The 20,976-nt window shown below is 46.2% G+C and overlaps 1 non-coding gene across 1 annotated transcript; it reads left to right on the forward strand.

Moving 5' to 3' along the window:
- The first annotated feature begins 9,496 nt into the window (after positions 1-9,496).
- Positions 9,497-9,569, forward strand: TRNAF-GAA (transfer RNA phenylalanine (anticodon GAA)). Its single transcript has one exon. It is a non-coding gene; the product is annotated as a tRNA-Phe (tRNA).
- Positions 9,570-20,976: the final 11,407 nt, after the last annotated feature.

Raw genomic sequence — 20,976 nt, forward strand, 5'->3', positions numbered from 1 at the left:
TGGCATAGCTGGATGGATTGGCAAGGGGTGGTATGGAAATCCAAAAAACATCCTTTACAAATGAATAACATTTGCTTTTGCAAACCCATCAGGATCTTGAAGGCTGCCAGGACATCTGTGGGGACAGTGTTAGGGGTTTCCAAAGCAGATGAAGCCAGAACTGGAGACAAGCAGGGACTTTTTTTGGCACCTGTGTTCACCGTGGAGGAGTTTAGGGATGCTCTCATGGGTGAATCACTTTTTTTCCTGATGGATCCAGAGGAGGACAAGAAGTGAAGAAGAAAAATGAATAGTAACAAATTGTAAGGAGAGCAAATGGGTATGAGCAGGAATTGAGACCAGACTTAACTGAGAGATGCTGAGTGAGTGACAGCAAAAATGAAATGCAAGGTAGGCAATGTTAAAAGACATTAATGTGGGAAAAAGAAATCAGTTCTCTCTTTTCACATGAGATGCTCTGAGCTGTCATCAGCCAGCTAATATGCTATACAATTAGTGGCCAATTAGTCAATCAATTGGATCAATCTAGTATCATGCTGATAGTTTACACCATACCAATCTGTGAAAGCATTGGCTCAACACTTAGCTGCAATCAAAAAGGTAAGTGAAGTGGTAGAAATCGTTAGGAAAGCCCTAGAGACCATGATTACACTGCTAAGTATGAGCTATGCCCACTCCTAGGGTGCAGTATGCAGCTATTCCCTGGCTCAAAAAGGTCTAATAAGAAATGCAAAGTGAGGGGCAACAAAGAGAATCCAAAAACTAGAGTAGCTTCACATGACAAGCAACCACATTTTTCAGGATTTCTGGCTAGAGAAAAGAGAGAGGAGAATGAGAAGAGAGGAAATCTTGGTGTTACTGTCCTCACCACCACGTCTCTGTGTGTGATTTCAGCCACTGGTTAAACTTTTGCAAGGTTTGTGTCTCACTTCAGATGCTGACCTGCACCCAAAAAGCACCTTACACTTTACAATAAGGTTTTCTGTTGTTTTTTTATTTGAAAGTCAATGTTTGTAGAGCAAAGTGCAGCAAATAAGCTGTATTATTTTCTCTTAAATCCCAAGCACCGTCCCAGTTTAGCAACTGTATCTGAGTAGCTCAGGAAGAACCATATTGTATAGGAGGACTTGGAGCAGACAATGTTAGCAGCTTGCTTTGCTCTTTAACACTAAAACCATTGAGAAGAGAATGACTTCCATATGTTTGAACAATATTTTAGGGAAATAACCATTTATTCTGTCTGGGTTTGAGCAGAAGGGGTTTTTGGAACAGAAGAGCACGTCAGTGTTTCAGAGCTGTACCAGTGAAACAAAATCATTTGGGGATTGGACTGGATGATCTCTAAAGGTCCCTTCCAACCCCTACCAGTCTATGATTCAATGAAAACTCATTTCTAATGCACAAAATTTCTAACCAAGGTGGGTAATCTCTTATTAATAAGGAGCCAAAATATATTTCTAAAAGTAGGAGAAAAAACATTAAAGGGAAAACTGTGAAGGGCAGATAAAACTGCCAAGGTATGTCATTCTTACAATAAATCCAAATAACTGCAAGGAAATGTCATTTTCCTTCCCATTTAACCCCAATTTTTCTCATTTAATCACAGAAACATTGCTATTTCCCTCCAAACCAGACTGCTTTGCATGTGAAACGTTGTTTCCAATATGCACTTGGGTTTAGGCATGATCCCAATCCCCTAAAACAAACATGGTGAGCAGGACAGCAGGTCCCATGGCACTGCTGGGAGGGCTCTTTAGTTCCAGTTGCATCAGCTAGGTGGGAAACCAGCCCAAGTCATCCCAACAGGGGTTTCCCAGGTGGCACTGGAGCTAATACACTGGAGAGGCACACACAACACAGATGTAGTGGAGCAGGAACTAGTCTGCCTTTCTGAGGAATCATTTGATGGGCAAAGATGAAGATGACACCAAGCTGAGCAGGTTTGTAGATCTGCTGGAGGGCAGGAAGGCTCTTCAGAGGCACCTGGACAGGCTGGAGTGATGGGCCAAAGCCAATTGTGTGAGGCTCAACAAAGCCAAGTGCCAGGTCCTGCCCTTGGGTCACACCAACCCCAGGAAACTGCTGTAGGCACAGAGGAGGAGTGGCTGGAAGGCTGCCCAGAGGGAAAGGACCTGGGGGTGTTGAGTGACAGTTGTGGAATATGAGCCAGCAGAGTGCCCAGGTGGCCAAGAAGGCCAAAGACATCCTGGCCTGCATCAGGAAGAGCGTGTCCAGCAGGACCAGGGAAGCGATTGTCCCCTTGTACTTGGCCCTGGTGAGACCTCACCTAAGTGTTGTGTTTGGTTTTGGACCACTCACTACAAGAAAGACATTGAGGTGCTGGAGTGTGTCCAGAGATGGGCACCAGAGCTGGGAAAGGGCCTGGAGCACAAGTCTGATGAGGAGCAGCTGAGGGAACTGGGGGTGTTTAGTCTGGAGAAGAGGAGGCTGAGGGGAGACATGACTACTCTGTACAGGTAGTTTGTTCCCAAGTAACAAGTGATAGGACAAGAGGAAATGGCCTCACGTTGCACCAGGAGAAGTTTAGATTGGAGATTAGGAAGAACATTTTCCCTGAGAGGGTTGTTAGACACTGGCCCAGGCTGCCCAGGGAGGTGGTAGAGTCCCCATCCCTGGAGATATTCAAAAGCTGTGTAGATGAGGTGCTGAGTGTCATGGTTTAGTAGTAGATATAACAGTGTTAGGTGTAGATTGAGCTTGATGATCTTGAAGGTCTTTTCCAACCCATGACTTGGTGGGTTTTTCCCTAGATAGGCTTGTTGACATCACACAACTTCTCAGGTACTTCATGGTTTTTTCTGATGAGAGTGTCTTAGCAGTTGCATGCTGCTTTGGTTGATGTTAATTGTGTGCAGTGACATCTCCCTCTCTGGCCATCTGCATATGAATAGGGGTTTTTTAAAGTTTTTACTGAAGTTTTCCACAAACAAAGAGCCATTTCTCAGAACAAGGTGGTGAATAATTACTTTGCAACATTAAAATACAATTAGTGAAGTGACATTTTCTTTAGCTGACTCCCACTTTGGAATCCATGACAAAACTTGGCAAAAGTTCCTTCAGATATTTATACCCCCCTGCCCCAACAACAATCAGCAGGAAGCCTTTGAAATGTTTTGATTTTGCAATGCACACACACTCAGCAGAGTGTTTGCATTGCTTCAAGGCTAAAACTCCAGCACATTATTTTAATGAACCTTTCTGAGCCTGTCTTCAGTCTTCATCCTGACTGGGATGGCAGCACAGACAGTCCATGCCATGACAGATGAAAGCAGATCTTTATGGCATCTCCAGCCCCAGGATGCCTGTGTAGTGTCCTGGGGCTGGGGCACATGCCATGGTCTGTGCAAGCAGAGAGGTGCCACGAGGACAAAGGTGTTCCAATAAGCTCAGAAAGGAGATGAGGAGGAATTACAGGAGAGACACTGGAGCTGAAGCAATTATGGGGTCACAGCTGGTCTTACAGGGGTAGCCACCAGTACCTGGATGGGACTCCATGAAAAGGGAGAGCCATTGGCTGTGCACTGACCATCAAAGGTCTGCATAAGGAAGCCCAAAGGCCTTTGGTGAGGATGAGTTTATGTCAGTGACAGCTCACTGAGATGAGAGGGGGTACTGATTGCTTAAAAACCAGATCCTCAGAGAACTGTTGGGTGCTGAGTGCCTGGGGAAGGTGCAAAATTGTGGAATGCTGCACGCAGAATAATGCTGGAGCTGAGCAAATGACAGAGCATTCAACCTACTCCCTCCAAGCTCACCAAAACCTCTTGCTTCTCTGGACAAGTGTCCAAACACCATACATGGCTATGATTTCAAATCACAGAATCATAGAATCATTACAATTGGAAAAGACCTTGAAGATTACCACCAGCTTAGCCCAAAGCTCTGTCCAGCTGGTGGTTAGCTTGCTCTCCACTTTGTATACAGATTATGGACTCTAACATCAGGCAAGAGCAGCAATGACACTCCAGCCACTGCTGATACTGCAGACAAGCTGATTTTGCTGAGGCAGTTTACAACTGCATACTTGGCATAGTGTGAAATACAGCTCAGAAATCAGAGCTCACCTTTCTTACCCCAGTCCCTTCAAAAATGCTCAGCTCACCTGCAGCCCTTGGCAAAGACCACTCTAGGAGACACAGTCTCTATCATGCATGTGTGTTGTGTCAGCAGACAGCCAGGAGCTGCATAGTTTCAGCTCTAGCTCCAGTTAAAACACCAGTATGGACAGCAATGAGCAAGTGATCACTTCTTAGGTGGGAATGAGCCAGGCAAGCTTGACACTGACCTAGGGGTATTGCTTTTGGGTGGCAACTTGGCAGCATGGTGAAGAGTAGGAGTGAGCTCAACTCATCTCTGTCAGCATCCAGAGCACAAAAAGTAGCCTGGCTCCTTTTCTCTGTTTCTAATTGCCCTTTCTTGGGATCTTTCTGCAAGGAAGGCAGTCAAAAGGAAACCCAAACCAATATGGTTTTGGAGGGCCACCAGCTGCCAAAGTGCAGCCCATAGATCACAGTCTGGGAACAAATGCAACAAAATACTTCACCTTTCCACTATGCTGAGACCTTAAAATGCTTTAAGCAAGGCTTTGAATGATCCACTCAAAGTCAAGCAAAGGCCCAAGACACATGTAAATCATTAATTCACATGGCAGTTCAATGGCAGGTCTGCATAAGAAAATGCAGAGATTCTTGACTTTTAGCCCCTGCTCCAGTTTGTAAAATTACTGACTTCTCAAGGTGGGCAGAGAGAGATGATGCCAGCACATCAGTGAGAGGGTGTAGCTCTTTGCAGAGGATGAGTCAGAGTGGTCTGCATTAGGTGCCAAAATCTGGATCTCTTATTCAGACAGGAACACACCTATCTGAACAAAAGGCATGGGGACAAATGTGCTCTTAGCTGGAGCAAAGCCTAGAGAGGTGTCTTCTTCTCCTCAGTATCAAGGGCTCTTTCAATGGCCTGCAACTATTGAAAGTCTTTGTACAGCCCTCACAGAACCAGGTCCTTCCTGAGAACTGCTGTGATTTAGCACTTCTGATGCATCCAGGATGCCTGTCAGGAGGACAAACAATATCAAGGAATCCTTCATAATAGGAAGCATGGAGATGTCATCCTTGTGCTGTGGTCATGCACAGAGGATGAGGAGTGCTTGGGCAGGTTAGCCACCATCTGCAACACCTCCCCCAGCAGCTCTCCCAGTGCTCCCCATACAAGCAGAGGCTGGAAACCCATTGCTTTTCCTCAGTGTCTCCTTGCAGAGGAGGCAAGCTCTTTAGAGAGCAGAGAGGACTTTTGACACTGATGTTTTCCTATTCTATTTAATCTATCAGACAGGCCATAATCCAAACAGTAACATTTACAGGACTCAGTCAAACCTTGTCTCTGAAGTTTATAAGTATAAGATGCCCTGTCATCTGCTCTGTTCCTCTCAGCCATGCACACATCACATAGGCTCCAAAGGAAATGTTTCTTCTGCCAGAGCATTGCTCAGCTGAGTCAGTGCTGGAGCCCACATGCTCAGGATTTTCATCTCTGCCAGCAGCCTCCCTGGACCTGCAGCTGGAAGTAAGTCTTTAAACTGCTGGTTGCTCAATAAAGGAAATCTGCTCTGTGGGTGTGACACCAGGGGCAGAAAAATGGCATCAGATGTGTTGCGTTAGCTTCCTGCAAAGAGGAGAGCAGCTACCTGATTGAAAAGTATTTCAGGTTAGTCATAGAATCATAGAATAGTTTGGGTGGGAAGGGGCCTTAAAGATCATCTTGTTTCAACCCCCTTGCCATGAGCAGGGACACCTTCCACTAGATCAGGTTGCTCAGAGCCCCATTTAACTTGCCTTTGAACACTGCCAGGGATGAGGCATTCACAACCTCTCTGGGCAACCTCAGTGCCTCACCACTCTCACAGAGAAGAGCTCCTTCCTACCATCTCTTCAGTTTAAAACCTCTTCCTAAATCTCTTTCAGTTTAAACCCATTATCCTTCATTCTGTCACTACACTCCTGATAGAGTCCTTCCCCATCTTTCTTGTCTGCCCCTTTATGTACTGGAAGGGTGACTAGAAGGTCACCCCAAAGACTTATCTTCTCCAGACTGAACAATCCCAATTCTCAGCTTGTCTTCCTAGGGGAAGTGCTCCAGTTCCTCAGTCATTTTCATCTACCTCCTTTGGACCTGTGTGAGTAGGTCTATGTCTTTCTTATGCTGGGGGCCCCAGGGCTGGCTGAGGTCTCAGGAGAGCAGAAGGGCAGAATCGCCTCCCTCTACATGCTGGCCACACTTCTTTTAACCTTCACAGCCTAATCAACCTCTTTCTCACCCAGGAGGTAAGAGTGGGTATGATGGGCAGAGGTGCTCCTGCAGGGTCACTGGTGGCTCAGGAAGAGGAGAGAAGGACTCTAGTATCAGCTGTGCCAGGGGAAGGGCTGGATCAGCCAAGAAGGGAGAAGGAAAGCACAGACCAGCAAACTGTCCCAACCACTTGTTTTTATCTCAGATGACATTATTCCATTTCTCTTGCCCAGAGAAAAACAGAGAGGTTTCAAGGCAAAAGGGATTTATTTGATCTGCCACGCCAGTAAAACCCAGGCAGACAACAGAGAGGGTGAGATGCCTGATCTCTGCTCACCATCTGAGGACAAACACATGACCACAACGTGAAGCGGGGGCTGCTTGAGCTGTTCCTATGAATTTCCATGGGAACGAGGCAACTGGTTTGTTTTCTTCTTTTCAGTACTTCTTTTATGCTTATTTCTGAAATACTCTGCTAGCTGGAGTCTTGGCCTCAAGAGATAAGGAAGAGGAAATGTCACAGACTTGTGTCAATGAATTGTTTTTCCCATTTCTTGATGCCAGGAAAAGCAGCTCTGGCTGGAGGAAAAGAGATCATGGGTTATACTCTCTTAAAATTGTTTGTTTCAGGGATGTTAGGCATTGCAATGTGCACCAATAGGTACAGTGTGTTAGCTGGAAGCTGTCAGCAATGAAAACTTTTTCTATGGTAAAAGAAAACCTCTTATAAGCTGCTATCTCTCGTGCACATAGAGGTGATTCAAGTTAGTTTTAGGATTACAGTCTATTCTTCACAAACACAAAATGAAGGCTTCATTTTGCTCCCCACTAACACAAGATGAAAAGCTAATTCCTTCCTCTAGAAACAGATATTATAACAAAGACTGCTTGCCAGGAGAGCAGCACAGCTATGGTTTTAAAACACTTCCAGTAGCTGTATTTACTCTGTTCATATTGAAAGTTTCTGTGCTGGTGCCAGTCTTTGCCTCAGTGCAGGGAAAAATAGTTTCCAGGCTATCACCCATCTCTGGGGCTGTCTGCAGCTGAAACACACTTTATTTTTCTCTAAATGCTTTTGCTGGTTTTCTTACTGTCATCATCTTTGGAGCAAAGAGCTGGGGTCTGATGAGGAGGTTTTTATATCGAGTCTATTCTGTGGAAAATCCACCCCAGTTCAGGCAGGTTATAATGAATCGTTGAGTTCTTCAGCTGCAGACACTCAGACAACTCTTCCTCTTAACTAGACTCATTGTCCCAGTCTTATGGATCACAATACTACTGGCCACTGGTGAAATCCCCAGCATTATACCACAGCTGCATAATGCAGTGCAGTATGATGGTCCAAGTGGTGCCACTTGCTAAAAGCCTCTGCCAGAAAGCACTGTTGGTAGTTGAATCCTCATATCACCAGGGAAGCCCATCCTATGGCTACACATTTGGTATCTCACCCTAGAGGAGAGAAAAGGCATCACTGAGCTGGAATGTGTCCAAGACAGAAAGTCCTATCAAAAAACCAATGGTCTTGGCCTCATTCCCACTGAGATGGGAATAAGGCTATTTTCCATGCCTGTGAGCCTGCAACACAAGGAAACCTCACCTAGCTGACACAAAATCACCCCCTCCCCTTCTCTTGTGTCCATGTGGCACTAGAGGGAATGGCAGTGTCAGCTGGTTTTGCTCATAGCCCTGTTGTCTGAGATACTCTCCTGGTAATCCATGTGTCTCTCACAAGTGGGACATAGTTGCACCAAGTGTGAACCACCATACACTCAATGCTATAGCCATACTGCATCCAAATGGCCCACCACAAAACAGGGCTGCAAGCCAGAGGGTGGCTGAGATGAAATAAGTTAATCCATCTCCTCCATCAAGAAGGGAGCTGCTGGATGGGGTGGCAGGAGGACACTTCAGTGACGTCAAAGTGGGGGACAAATTGGTAAGAGCAGGATCATCTTTAAATCCCTCTTGACAGTTGTCTCCAATAAAGCATTAGGATGAGATTTGTCAGGACAAGGTCCTGAGCATCAGTCAGACATCATGAGCATTCTGAGCATCAGCCAGACCTTACAAACATAACAAACCCATCTGAGACCCAGACTTATATACAGCATCTCACCACAAGGCAATGATATCACCTCCCTGGGCCCTGTTGCAAAAGCAATTGCCACATTGATCCCTGGGAATGGCACATGCTGAGTTGCTGAGCACACTAAGGAATGCTGAGCATATGATGTAATCACAGAATCACAGAATGGTAGGGGTTGGAAGGGACCTGCAGAGATCGTCTAGACCAACCTCCCTGCAGAAGCAGGGTCACCTAGATCAGGTCTCACAGGAACACGTCCAGGCAGGTCTTGAAGACCACCAAGGAAGGAGACTCCACAACCCCTCTGGGCAGCCTGTGCCACTGCTCCATCACCCTCACAGTGAAATAGTTTCTTCTTATGTTTAAATGGAACTTTTTATGTTCCAGCTTCATCCCATTACCCCTTGTGCTGTTACTATCTACTATAGAAAAGAGGGATGTCCCACCTCCTGACACCCACCCTTTAGGTATTTATAACTGTTAATAAGATTTCCCCTCAGTCTCCTCTTCTCCAGACTAAACAGCCCCAGGTCCCACAGCCTTTCCTCCTAAGGAGGATGCTCCAGCCCCCTCATCATCTTGGTGACCCTGCACTGGACTCTCTCCAGAAGTTCTGTGTCCCTCTTGAGCTGAGGAGCCCAGAACTGGACACAGGCCTCCAGATGAGGCCTCACCAGGGCAGAGTAGAGGGGGAGAAGAACCTCCCTTGACCTGCTGGCCACACTCTTCTTGCTGCATGCCAGGATGTCATTTGGTCTTCTTGGCCAGGAGGGCACATTGCTGGCTCATGGTCAGTTTGTTATCAACCAGCACTACCAGGTCTCTGCAGAGCTGCTCTCCAGCAGGTCAATCCCCAGCCTGTACCGGCTACTCTATCCCTCCAATCCTTTGCAACACTGGGTAAGTATCACCCAAGCCCTGCAGGCTCAGCTGGAACAGGAGAGCTGTTTAACAGCCACTGCAGAGGCGACGAGGGCATTTAACAGAAGAAATGAGGAAGGATTTCCCATTGACTGGAGACCAGGAGCTGGCTACGGGAGCAGCCTGCAGACCCCATGGAAGGTAGAGGGGCTGTGGGAAGAGCGTTAGGGGGCGACAGAGCGAGCCGAAATAGCTCAGTTGGGAGAGCGTTAGACTGAAGATCTAAAGGTCCCTGGTTCGATCCCGGGTTTCGGCATTAGAGTTTTGGGTGATTGAGAAGGGGCTGAATAACAGTGCCCAGTTACACAACGGCACAGAGTCAAGCTCTGGGGCAGTCTTATTCAACATAACTCATCAAGAACCTGGCTGATGAGACATGTGGAGTACTCTGTACAGTTCTGGGCTCCCCAGCTCAAGAGAGACAACAAGCTGGAGTCCATTGACGGCCACCAACATCCTTGGTCAGGGAACTGAAGCATCTCTCCTTCAAGAAAGGTTATGAAATCTGAGGCTGTTTAGCCAGGAGGAAAGAATACTGAGGGGAGGACTTTATCAATGCTTATTAATACCCAAAGGGTGGGTTCTGAGAGGATGGGGCCAGTCTTTTATCTGTAGCACACAGTGACAGGACAAGGGGTAACAGACACAAGCTGGAACACAGGGAGTTCCACTGGAACATGAAGAGAAACTTTTTTCCTGTTCAGGTGAGGGAGCCCTGACAGGCTGCCCAGAGAGACTGGAGTCTCCTCCTCTTGAGGTTTCCAAACCCACCTGGACATGTTCCTGTGCCCTCTGATCAAGGTGAACTTGCTTTAGCAGGTGTTAGGACTGGAAGGTCTCCGGAGGTCCCTTCTAACCCCTACATGTGACAGGGACTGTCAGCATCAGATAGTCAGCTGGGCAGCATTAGGTAGTCAATACAGGCATCAAACTGCTGTCAGTACAAGTTGTCCCAAATTGCAGTTACCTTGGTGGAGGGACAAGGCCCTTCAGAGACAAACTGAGCTGCTGGGCTAAACCCTGCTGCATTTCTGCCTCCCAGCACAGGCTTGGTGGGATGATTTCCCAGGCATCACAAAGTGTTTCCACTGAGATGGTGAACAGGGCACAGCTAGTATGGGTAGGCACATGCAGAGGCAGCTACTGCCTGTGGCACAGGTAGATACATACATGGCAGCTCTCTGGGCCAAAGGGACATCCCAGATAACTGGGCAGTTCCTTCATTTCAGCAGGCACCCAAGGAAATCAAATGGTATGTAAATATTAGTACAGAAAACTCAAGTGACAATAACAACAGAAAGTAAGATGACCAATAATAAAAGTACAATCAGTATTAGTGAAACAGTTTGTAACAAAATTAGTAACAATGCAGGTATTTTGAGCCAGCCACTGCTGCCCTCCTGGTGACAGTCTGGTTTTAATAGATGATCTGATACATATTTTAGCACATAATTAGGCACACATGGACCATGGAAAGTTAGAAATCAAGGTTCAACACCCTCCTCAGCACCAATCCCTCTGCCTAAGCTGTCATCTGTGGTTGAAGCTCCAGGCTGGGAAAGGACCCTCCAGACAGTTCTTGACCAAAGCACAGTCAGGAGTAGAAAACCCCCAGGACCAGCTTCCAGGAGCATGGCTTTGAAGCCAAGTGGCACCAACATTGAGCAAAGCCCACCTTGTGTTTCCATCCAAGAGCAATTTAATGTTAAAGGAAATGAGCAGCACCCAGACCCAGGACTAGCAGCTTCCAGGTGAGTGCACTTATTCAGATGAAAATCTTGAAGGTGATGGATGTGGAGGATAACATACATTGATGTGCTGCAACATGCATGAATGCTTCAGCCAGTATCTATACTCAGGGCATGTTAGGCAAGCATAGACAACAAATACTCAACCTATTGAGATACAGCCTGAGGTAAAAGACATCAGCACCACTAATAAGCTGTTTGACATCTGCCAGGAGCCTTCACAGCCTCTGCATAATTACTCAGGTGAGTGTAAGGAAGAGATAATACATTCATAGTGGCTTGACATGGACCTATTGAACATTCAATGCCAGGTGCAGGCATGGCTCTGCTTGCAGTCCTGTGGGTCATCTGGGGCCAGGGTATCTGGGAAGGGATTCAGTTTTGACACATCCCCTTACACTGAATCCACGTGCTTCACTTATGCAGGCAGTGCTCCTGCACACCTCCAGCAGAGCCTCACCAGCAACAGAGTGAATGCTGTCTAGGAAGTGTTCATGGAACTAGACCTTCCTGCCTGTCATGGAGTTGTGTGGAGCCTTTTCTGGGGTCAGGGAAGGGGCTGTAGTAGTGGCTCCTGTAAGAAGTTGCTTGAAACTTTCCCTGGCTCTAAGTCAGACCCATCTCTGGGGCTGAGCCAATCGGGCACCTCCACAATCACTTTTAAGAGGAAGCAGCTGGAAGAGGAGACATTATTTCTGGAGGTTGTAGAAGGAGTTGGGTGAGAGAGAGTGATTATGTGGATGCCAAGATCAGTGAGGGAAGAGAGGAGGAGGTGTGCTGGACTAGAGACCTGTCCCCTGCATCCCATGGTGAGATGGGGACTGTCCTCCTGCAACCCATGAAGGGTGATGGTGGTGCTGAGATCTGACATCAGCTTGGGTGATGCCAGGGGTGACTGTACTTGGAGGGGTCGTGACTCTGTGGGAAGATGACATTAGAGCAGAAGGTGCCTGGAATTCTGCTGCCATGGAGGAGACTCACATTGGAGGAGTTTGTGAGGAGCTGAAGCCCTTGGGAAGGACTCATGCCAGAGGGGTTTGTTAAGAACTCTATCCCGTGGGAAGGACCCCACTTTGGAGCATGGGAGGTGTGTGAGGAGTCCTACTCCTCTGAGCAGAAAGAAGCAGCAGAGTTTGTGATGGTCTGACTACAAGCCCCATTCCCTGTCCCCCTGTACCACTGAGAAGAAGGAGGCAGTGATAAGGGGAGCAGGGAGCTGAGCCCAGGAAGAAGGGAGAGATGGAGGAAGGAAACCTGAAAGTGCTGGCTGTATTTTTCTCCTCATCCTGCTCTGATTTTGCTCTCTGCCTGTTCTGTTTCAAGTTGATAGTAGATTAAATTGTTCTTGCTTTCTTCCCTAATTGAGAAGTTGAGTCTGTTTTGTCTGGAGTCAGAACTGACAGTGAGCCCTCTCTGCCCTTGTCTTGATCCACAAGGCCCTTGGTTATCTTTTCTCCTTCCATCTCTGGGAGCTCCAACAGGAGGGGTGTGTGTGGGGTGTATGAGGAGCTGTATGGTGCTTCGTTGCCATCTGGGCCTGAACCAGGACACTGCCCTGTGAAGCAGCACAGCAGCCCAATCCTGTCTTGAGCTGAGAGTCTCACTCAGCCAGGCTCCTTGGAGTGCAGCTGAAACCCCAGCTGCAGAGCACTTTTGCTGCAGGAGGATGCCAGGTAATAGACAACTGCCTCAGACATCTCTTGTCCATCTTTGCAAGTGCAACCATGCAAGTTGTGGCTGCCTATGGCTCACACAACATCCAGGTCCCTCCCCAAAGGCAGCTGGTGTGTATGCTGTTTGCTATGAGAGGCTGGCACGTTGTCCCAGCTACCACCTATAGCAATCATGGAGAAAAAGCAAGTCCACCCTCTCCTCATTTGTTTACACAGCTCCCAAACCGCATCCAGTAAGGCACAAAATCCATCAAACAAAGGTAGCAAACACAAAGCCATACTGCAGTGGACACAAAACTTGCCCACTTTGTTTTCCAGGTAAGACTAAACCACCATGCAGTGTCTTGGCTTTGCAAATACAATGTACCTCCTGATCTGGTGGGAGGTTTTTTTACACCAGCTGCAACTTAAAAAGCATCTTGTGCATCCAGGTGTGGTCAGCTTGGGGCAGATGACTTCTGTGGTGGCTAAGATTGCACAGCATGGGGGTTAGAGCTGTGGGCAGCCCAGGAACAGGTCACTGAGGTTCCAGATCCAGGCCTGGTCAATGGAGCATGGTTAATGCTGCACTTGGAGCGTGTGCACTGACTCATGGGCTAAAGAGGCTGGAGAAAGGAAAATGTAATCACAGTGTTTTAATTAAAGACAATGGAAACTTTCCAGCTACATCATTACAGCCCATGTGGAGACAAAAATCCCTGTTTTGCTAAAGGGATGAAATAAAATGCGCTGTCACGCTGGGGATCAAGCTGATCTCAACTTTGTATTCCTCATCTGCTCTGTGCTTCATTCTCATCAGGTTTTAATTGACTGCAGACTTTCTTGGGTTTTGCAACTTTATCTTTGAAGCAGATTCTTTGTATTCTTTATAGAAACAAGCTTAGGGGTGTATGAGCAAGGCTGGTGGGGGGCTTCATCTTGCTGATAAGTAATGATATTCCCTCTGCAGTAGGAGCCAGGGTCAAGTGAGATATGATATACAGTCTTTATTATGAGCAAAGAGTGGGAGGAAGCTGCATATTTCCAGCCATAAACCAGAGGGATATTAAGAAGTTACAGGCAGCTTTGGTGACACAGAGCTCATTAGCCCAGAGAGTAGAAAATGCATTACAGATGCAGCAGCCTTGCTGGAAATCCAGCTGGGAGGAGGTAGTAAGGACCTGTGCAGGCAATAGGCAGTGCCCAGTGATGATGGAGGGCAGACACGAAGGCCAAGGCTGCTTCTTATGGGTGTCATGACAGACAGCAGGGAGAAAATGGTCCTCCTCACAGATACTGCTGAATTCTCTGCCAAAACTGTTCATGTGGACACCAAGATGGCTGGAGAAAGTGGGACAAGACAAACTTTTAGGGACATGATGAAAGACCTTAAAACCCAGAGATTTGCATTCCCAGAACAGGAAGGATTCTCAAGGATGTGCTCTAGTCATGGGGCTGAAGTTCACTTTTGGGATCTAAATAGGTTTTTAGGTCTTCTCCTAAATGACTTGTATGGAAGGTCAAAGGAAACCTGAAAAGCAGGAATTGCAACCTAGGCTTTAGCTTTATATTTCATTATTTTCTTTCATCCATTCCTCTTCTGTGGAGATATTTTCAGATGTGCTAAGTTTTCTCTTTCTGAGGTTTGGAGGAAGAGCTAAGGGCACTGCAGATGGATTTTCTGAGTTCCACTCAGGCTCCATGATACAAGTGGCAATTCAGTAGGATAAGCTCATCCCTTTTTTCAATTTTTATAGATTTCATTGAGAAGTGTGAACAGGCAAAAATCCCTCTAAGCAATCATGTTACCAGCCTCATTTACTAGACTTTCATTAAAGCAATTAAAGATAGAATGATGCAATGACCCAGTTCAGGACCCAATTAAGACTGAATCAATAAATCAGAAAGTTTAAATTGCCACCATAAGGCCATAGATAATCAAAACAAGTTATGAGACTGATGCTAAACAGAATGACTGGATTAACATATCCACAGGGGAGTTTAAAGAATGAAATGCTTTGCAGTTGAGGTCCCCAGCTCATCTTAACACATCCAACTTAGTGGTGATGGGTGCAGCCTGGTACAGGTCTATCAGCCTCCTGGGAACCATTGCCTCAGGGCACAGCAAACCAACCTTCCTTGGCCATTTGGTAGCCATATCTAGTCCTGGGCATGGTGATTTCCAGGCACAGATGTCAGGACTCGCTCTGTCTGTTCAGTCACATTTGGAGCTAGATCATCTCATTGATTTGTCACTACCTCCTTTGCATAGGCAAGTAAAGCCCTTAGGTATCCTGCTAATAAATCCTTCTTAACCACAGCTGTTGGCTCTTTCTTGAAGGTCTTTGTCTTTCTTCTAGTGGAATTGCTGCACAGTTGATTTTGTCCACAGATTTAATGTGAAACATTGGTAAACTCAAGCACATGACACCTGCTGCATAGTATGACTTTTCTACCCTAAATGGTCCTTTAGCCAACATCATGGCACATTGTCCTGCAGGAAAGCATTTAGGCTACTGACCTTATCAACATATATTTGCACAGCTGCTCATCTTCTCTGTGGAAAAAAAGCAGCAAAACAGAAGGTAAATGTTGAAAGTAAAACTCAAATTCCTCTTTTTTTTTTCCCCTTGGGGTCTTTAACTAACTTGTACATAGTGAAGGCTTGGTCATTGCTGCAGTCTGTTGCCCTGGACTGGTGAAGCCCATGACCAGAGAGGTTGTGGCATCTCCAGGCTTGGAGATATTGAAAAGCTGTTTGGACATGGTCCTGGGAAACCTGCTGTAGGCGACCCCACTTGTAGAGCAGGGCAGTTGGAGCAGATGACTTCCAAGAGGTTCCTACCAATCTCAAACATCCTGTAGTTCCATCTTGAGACCCTTGCAAAGCTCATCAGAAATGAGCATGTAAGTACTACAGATACTTAAGGAGGGAAGTTGGAAGTGCCTTAACACACCTCCAAGGTGATCACTGACTTGGCAGTGGACTCTGATGCTGACATGTTTATTGGTAGTGAAGGTAAACATTGTCTTAAGAATTTATCTCTAGCCTGATCATAGCTGAATTCCCTCTCCAGACATTGTGACCAAAAAGTATCTGAAAGCTTGTCTTCTTTCTCTTTTCCACACTTGAATTACATGATTTTTGAGAACATTGATTCATTGAATACTGAAAAGGCATACTAGCCTGGCCCAAAGCTTCAGTTCATGCCATGTCCCTCTGCTTTGGTCTATCAGAGACATTTTAATAATACAATACAGTATAAACCAATAATCAATTGTGTTGTATTACATATATTACAACTCCATTGTGTGTTCACCCACCTGTGTTCTACCTGTTGGGAACAGGAGTTTATCCCTCAGCTCCCACTGAAGGTCAGTGTGGGTTCACTGACTTTGGTGGCACAGTCCTTCCCCATAGTGGACGCAGGGATCCAGTCTACTTAGGTGCTATGCTGAGCTGTGGTGGATTAGAGACTGGGAGGGAAGCTTGCCTTTCAGATTCTTCTTTGACAGCTACAGAAGTAGCTCTGCTAGAAACCTGATATGTGACTTTTCACTGTGGAGGATACCTGCCCAGTTGGCCTCCAGCAAAAAGAAGGATTTGTTTAAGATTTAGTATGCATTTTGCACACTGCTAGAGTGCAAACTGAGGCACAAATGAGAACACAGCTCTTCTGCCCTAAAGAAAGAGAACAAAAACCATACAAGAGCCTAAATGGTGCCAAAGAAAGCACAAAGCTTGTGAGTTTGATGAGAACAACAAATTACCTCTCAGCTCTATTGTTATTATTGCTCATTTCCCTTAACAAAACACTTTTATGAAAAGGTAAATGAACCATTAATTGACTGTAACTTTATCAGAACATTGCAATTATAAAAAGAAAAATCCCAAAGATGAAAAAGCAAAGAAACTTTTGAATTCAGGACAAGTAAATGAGTTTGGAAGTCAGGAATTTATCCCAATGTAATGCAGAAAGCCCAAACACCAAACAATCTGGAAATACTCAACTGAATACTTGCAGTGCTGATCCAGATGGCCCTTCTCTCCCACCCCCTCACTTATAAAAATGGTTAGCAGCACAGTAATTCAGCATTGTTGAGAGGCCCCACCAAACCAGGGACTGAGATGGGCTGGGCAGGGCACATACATACCCACAGCAATGAAGGTGGACTTTCTGCCTAGGGTATGTTCAGAGCTGGGAGAAAGCATAATATGATGGAAACAGCATGTCCCCTGGTCCCTGTGGCAGCTTATGGTGTCTCAGGATTGCTCTGGGGCAGCACAGGCCCATTTTCTCTCCTCATGGAGTCCCCAAAGGGATTGTCACAAGCACACCCCTGGAAAAATGGTTTTGTGGATGCATAGACAAGCTCACAGATGGGTTTGGCTTAAAGGATGAAATTCAGTGTAGGTGTAACCAAAGGGTAGGACTGTCTGTGATGAAAGGAACCAACTGCTGCAGCTGAAAGCCATGTGCAGACTGTCTCCTCCTCAGTATCACCTGGCCATGGGGTCCCTGAACCACAGAGGGTCTATCTCTGCTCAAGTTGGGATGCTCTTTGAAGCTGAGCATCTGCACGTGCTATGTTTCAACATGCAAAACTTGTCTTGGCTGTGAAAGAACAGCTGCCCATAGCCTGGCAATGCCCATTGGAGCCCTGCTTCTGGGGACAGATTGTGCTGAAGAGCAAAGGAGATGAGAAATGGGCTTGGGATATCATGAAGAAAGGCTGATGTATGGCATAAGCCACTACCTCAGTGCATACCAACAGTTAGAAAGCCTTCAAAATAAGGATGTTCCCTTCCCTCCAGTCAAACATGGCTGTGGATCTTGGCAGAGTTGCAAGCATAATATTTTCTACAGCTGCATCTTGGTCTTTGGCTTCTCTGCACTGACATTTTATCTCATTTGTTTCCAAAAGCCAGCAATTTGTTGCTGAGCCCATAGCAGTGAAGAAACACACAAAGATCAAGTAAATACTGACACGACATCAAGAGCCCATCTTACAGCATCAGGATTTCAATGGCCCCATGGTGATCTCCTGCTCTGTCTCACTGAGAGCTTGGGAAAACTTAGTTCATGCTGGGTGAACACCAAGGCTACTGAGGAACCCAGGGCTTTAAAGACTTGAGAACAAGGTTTTCCTGGCCAACATTTTCATTTAATGTGGGGGAAAGTGGGATTGACCTTCAACTTCCACAAGTATGCAGAATTCGAGCCACACCAGAAGAGCTACCTCACACAGGTGAGAGTATGGTCCTGGATATAGAGATGGTCACAGTTCAGGCTTGTGTCATACTGGAAAACTGTAGGGTCTTTCTACAGCATTTTCTGCTCCTCCTGACAAGGCAAATGATGTGTCAGTGCCTCAGTGTCACACTGCCTCCAATCCCCTTTCTGCCAAGCATTTTTGCACATGGATGTATTTTTCCAAACATGTACCTTCCCATGGATGTACTTTTCCAGAGCATAAATGGAAAATCACCTCATCTCCTCTCCTGGTACAACCCAGCCCTAGTTTTGTAGCTACAATTGTGTACCACAGCTTTGAAACAGTAATCAGCTTGGCTCTGGAGGTTGTTTCCTCATTCACAATATTTAAGTAATTTGCTTTTCTCTTTGTATTGCTAGGAGTTGACCATTAGCACTGCTGTTCATTTCAGCCCTGTTACTGGACCAGATGTCTAAAACCACCTGGTTTTGACCTCAAGTATGGGTCCATCTCCCTGCTGGAAAGCAATGCTTGTCTGGGTGTAGTGGTTGTTCCACCTACTTTGAAAGGGGAAGGAATTCTTGTGTGTCAGTGAGTGAAAAACAAACAGAAGGAAAAGTGGCAAAAATTAAGACTTCGAGGAAAAGAATAAAAAAAGCAAGTCATAACACACATGGGGAACATGGGCTGGAAGAAAAGGAAGCCAATGATGGAGTGCACATGTCAGCCTTTAGAGCCTGCTGCTAACTGAAGAGACTCATAAGCACTAGTGAAAATACCATCTCCTTTCATGATTCCCACCTCAGGCCATGTAACTGATCAGGACCAGCTCAAAGGTGCAGCACTCTCCAACAAGTACTTCTCATTTCCTCAGCCCCACACAGACAATCTCAATGTCCAGACAATCTCTACATCTCTATATCATAGAGTCACAGAATGGTAGGATTGGAAGGGACCTTTAGAGATCATCTAGTCCAACCCCCTGCAGAAGCAGGTTCACCTAGATCAGGTTGCATAGGAATGCATCCAGGTGGGTCTTGAAGACCTCCAAGGAAGGAGCCTCCACACCCTCTCTGGGCAGCCTGTGCCAGGGCTCCCTCACTGAAACAGTCAAATAGTTTTTTCTTATGTTTAAATGGAATTTTTTGTGTTCCAGCTTCATCCCATTACCCCTTGTCCTGTTGTTAGATACAATAGAAAAAAAGAGATGTCCCAACCTCCTGACACCCACCCTTTAGATATTTGTAAATGTTAATATGATCCCCTCTCAGTCTCCTCTTCTCCAGCCTAAACAGCCCCAGATCCTGCAGCCTTTCCTCATAAGGAAGATGCTCCAGTCCCCTGATGATCTTGATGGCCCTGTGCTGGACTCTCTCCAGCAGTTCCCTGTCCCTCTTGAGCTGAGGAGCCCAGAACTGGACACAGGACTCCAGATGAGGCCTCAGCAGGGCAGAGTAGAGGGGGAGCAGAACGTCTCTTGACCTGCAGGCTACACACTGACACAGCATCATTTCCAATGGCAGCTTTAGGAAACACAAGAAGGACAGTCATTGATTTCCCTATGGAGTGAATTGGGGAGGGAAAAAAAAGCCTCACCTTCCTCCTTTTGGAAACAGAAAGATGTTGTTGTATAAAATGTAACAACAGCACAGTGGAGCAGCCATGGAAATGACTCACTCCTTCACTGCACGTGGGTGGAGAATCATGCGCTCAAGAAACATCAGACTTCGCATCAGGGTGATTTAGTTGGATTTATTGGAGGAAAGCAATTAGTCACCCCTTTCACTTGTCATTATGATAGAAATCTCGATATGTATACATGATTGTCAAGGCAGAGAACCACTTGCGACGTAGCCCCATTAACAACTTGCAGTACTGCAAACTCATTACGCGGATAAAACTGTTGCGATGCCTTAATACATGCACGGAGTAAATACACATTCTCTCTTCTTTTTGGACATGGATGCTGTTATGAACTTGTACCAATCACAAGACCTGCAATATTAGGCACACTGACATTCCCTGATTAAGATTTAAGCCTTTGTAGAAAAACATGCTTGCATTTTTCATTAGAAGTCAACCAGGAGATGTTTTGCTGTTGGGGATATTTGGGGAGTTGCTACACTAGGCTTTTAAAAATCACTGATCCAAATCAAATGGAGTTGGACTAGAAGATCTTTCGAGGTCCCTTCCAACCCTTAAGATTCTGTGAAATCAAATATTTATCTAAAAGAAAAAAAGCCCAAACTGACCAAAATGCTGTTTCTTAAGTAGAGGCCAATGTACAACGGGACGCCGATGTCGCACTGACCAGAAACATGAGTCACGTCATACCTCCCACCCAGCTGTGACCTTCCACGCTCTTCACTTTGAGGGTCATGCTAGAGTGTGATCTGCTAAGACGTAGCATGTGTGATGCCATGCTGGCTTAAGGGTTGCAGATGAGAGATGGAAAAGCTGAGAGTGACTCTGAGCACCCCCCAGGAGCTCCCACCCACCAGGAACCACAGCACACACCCACCTCCTCATGAGCCCTTGCATTTTGTGCTGCCTCAGCAATGTGAAGCCAGGCTAGGTTACAAACACTATTAATGATGATGTTTTTTTAATGCCACCATCTAACATTTCAGCAATGGCACAGCATCCTGTCTGAGCATCAGACTCAGAGGTGGGCTCAAGACTTTTTGGTGCTTTCAGCTACCATGGAGCTGTCCCATGTAAGTTCCAAGGACTGATACTCGCTCTCTACACCATCACCATGGTGCTTTCTCTCCAGCCCTGCTGCTTGGCATGCCTTTGCTGGGCACCCAGAGCAATTGTTACAGCACTTTCAGGTGGCTTTGCTTTGAGTACTGGAAACTTGAGCATCTTCCACACTAATACAGCAATCAGTCAGGAGCTGGGCCCAATGCCCTGCTGATGCCCACAAGAGGATTAGACCAGAGCTACTACAAGTATCATGTGGATATCTTGTACCCTGCCTTAGAAAGACCAGCACAAATGAAAATGGGTCAATGATTAAGGGAAGAGAAGGCAAGGGCATGAA

Source organism: Colius striatus, chromosome 1, assembly GCF_028858725.1.
Source record: "Colius striatus isolate bColStr4 chromosome 1, bColStr4.1.hap1, whole genome shotgun sequence".
NCBI classification, from domain to species: domain Eukaryota; kingdom Metazoa; phylum Chordata; class Aves; order Coliiformes; family Coliidae; genus Colius; species Colius striatus.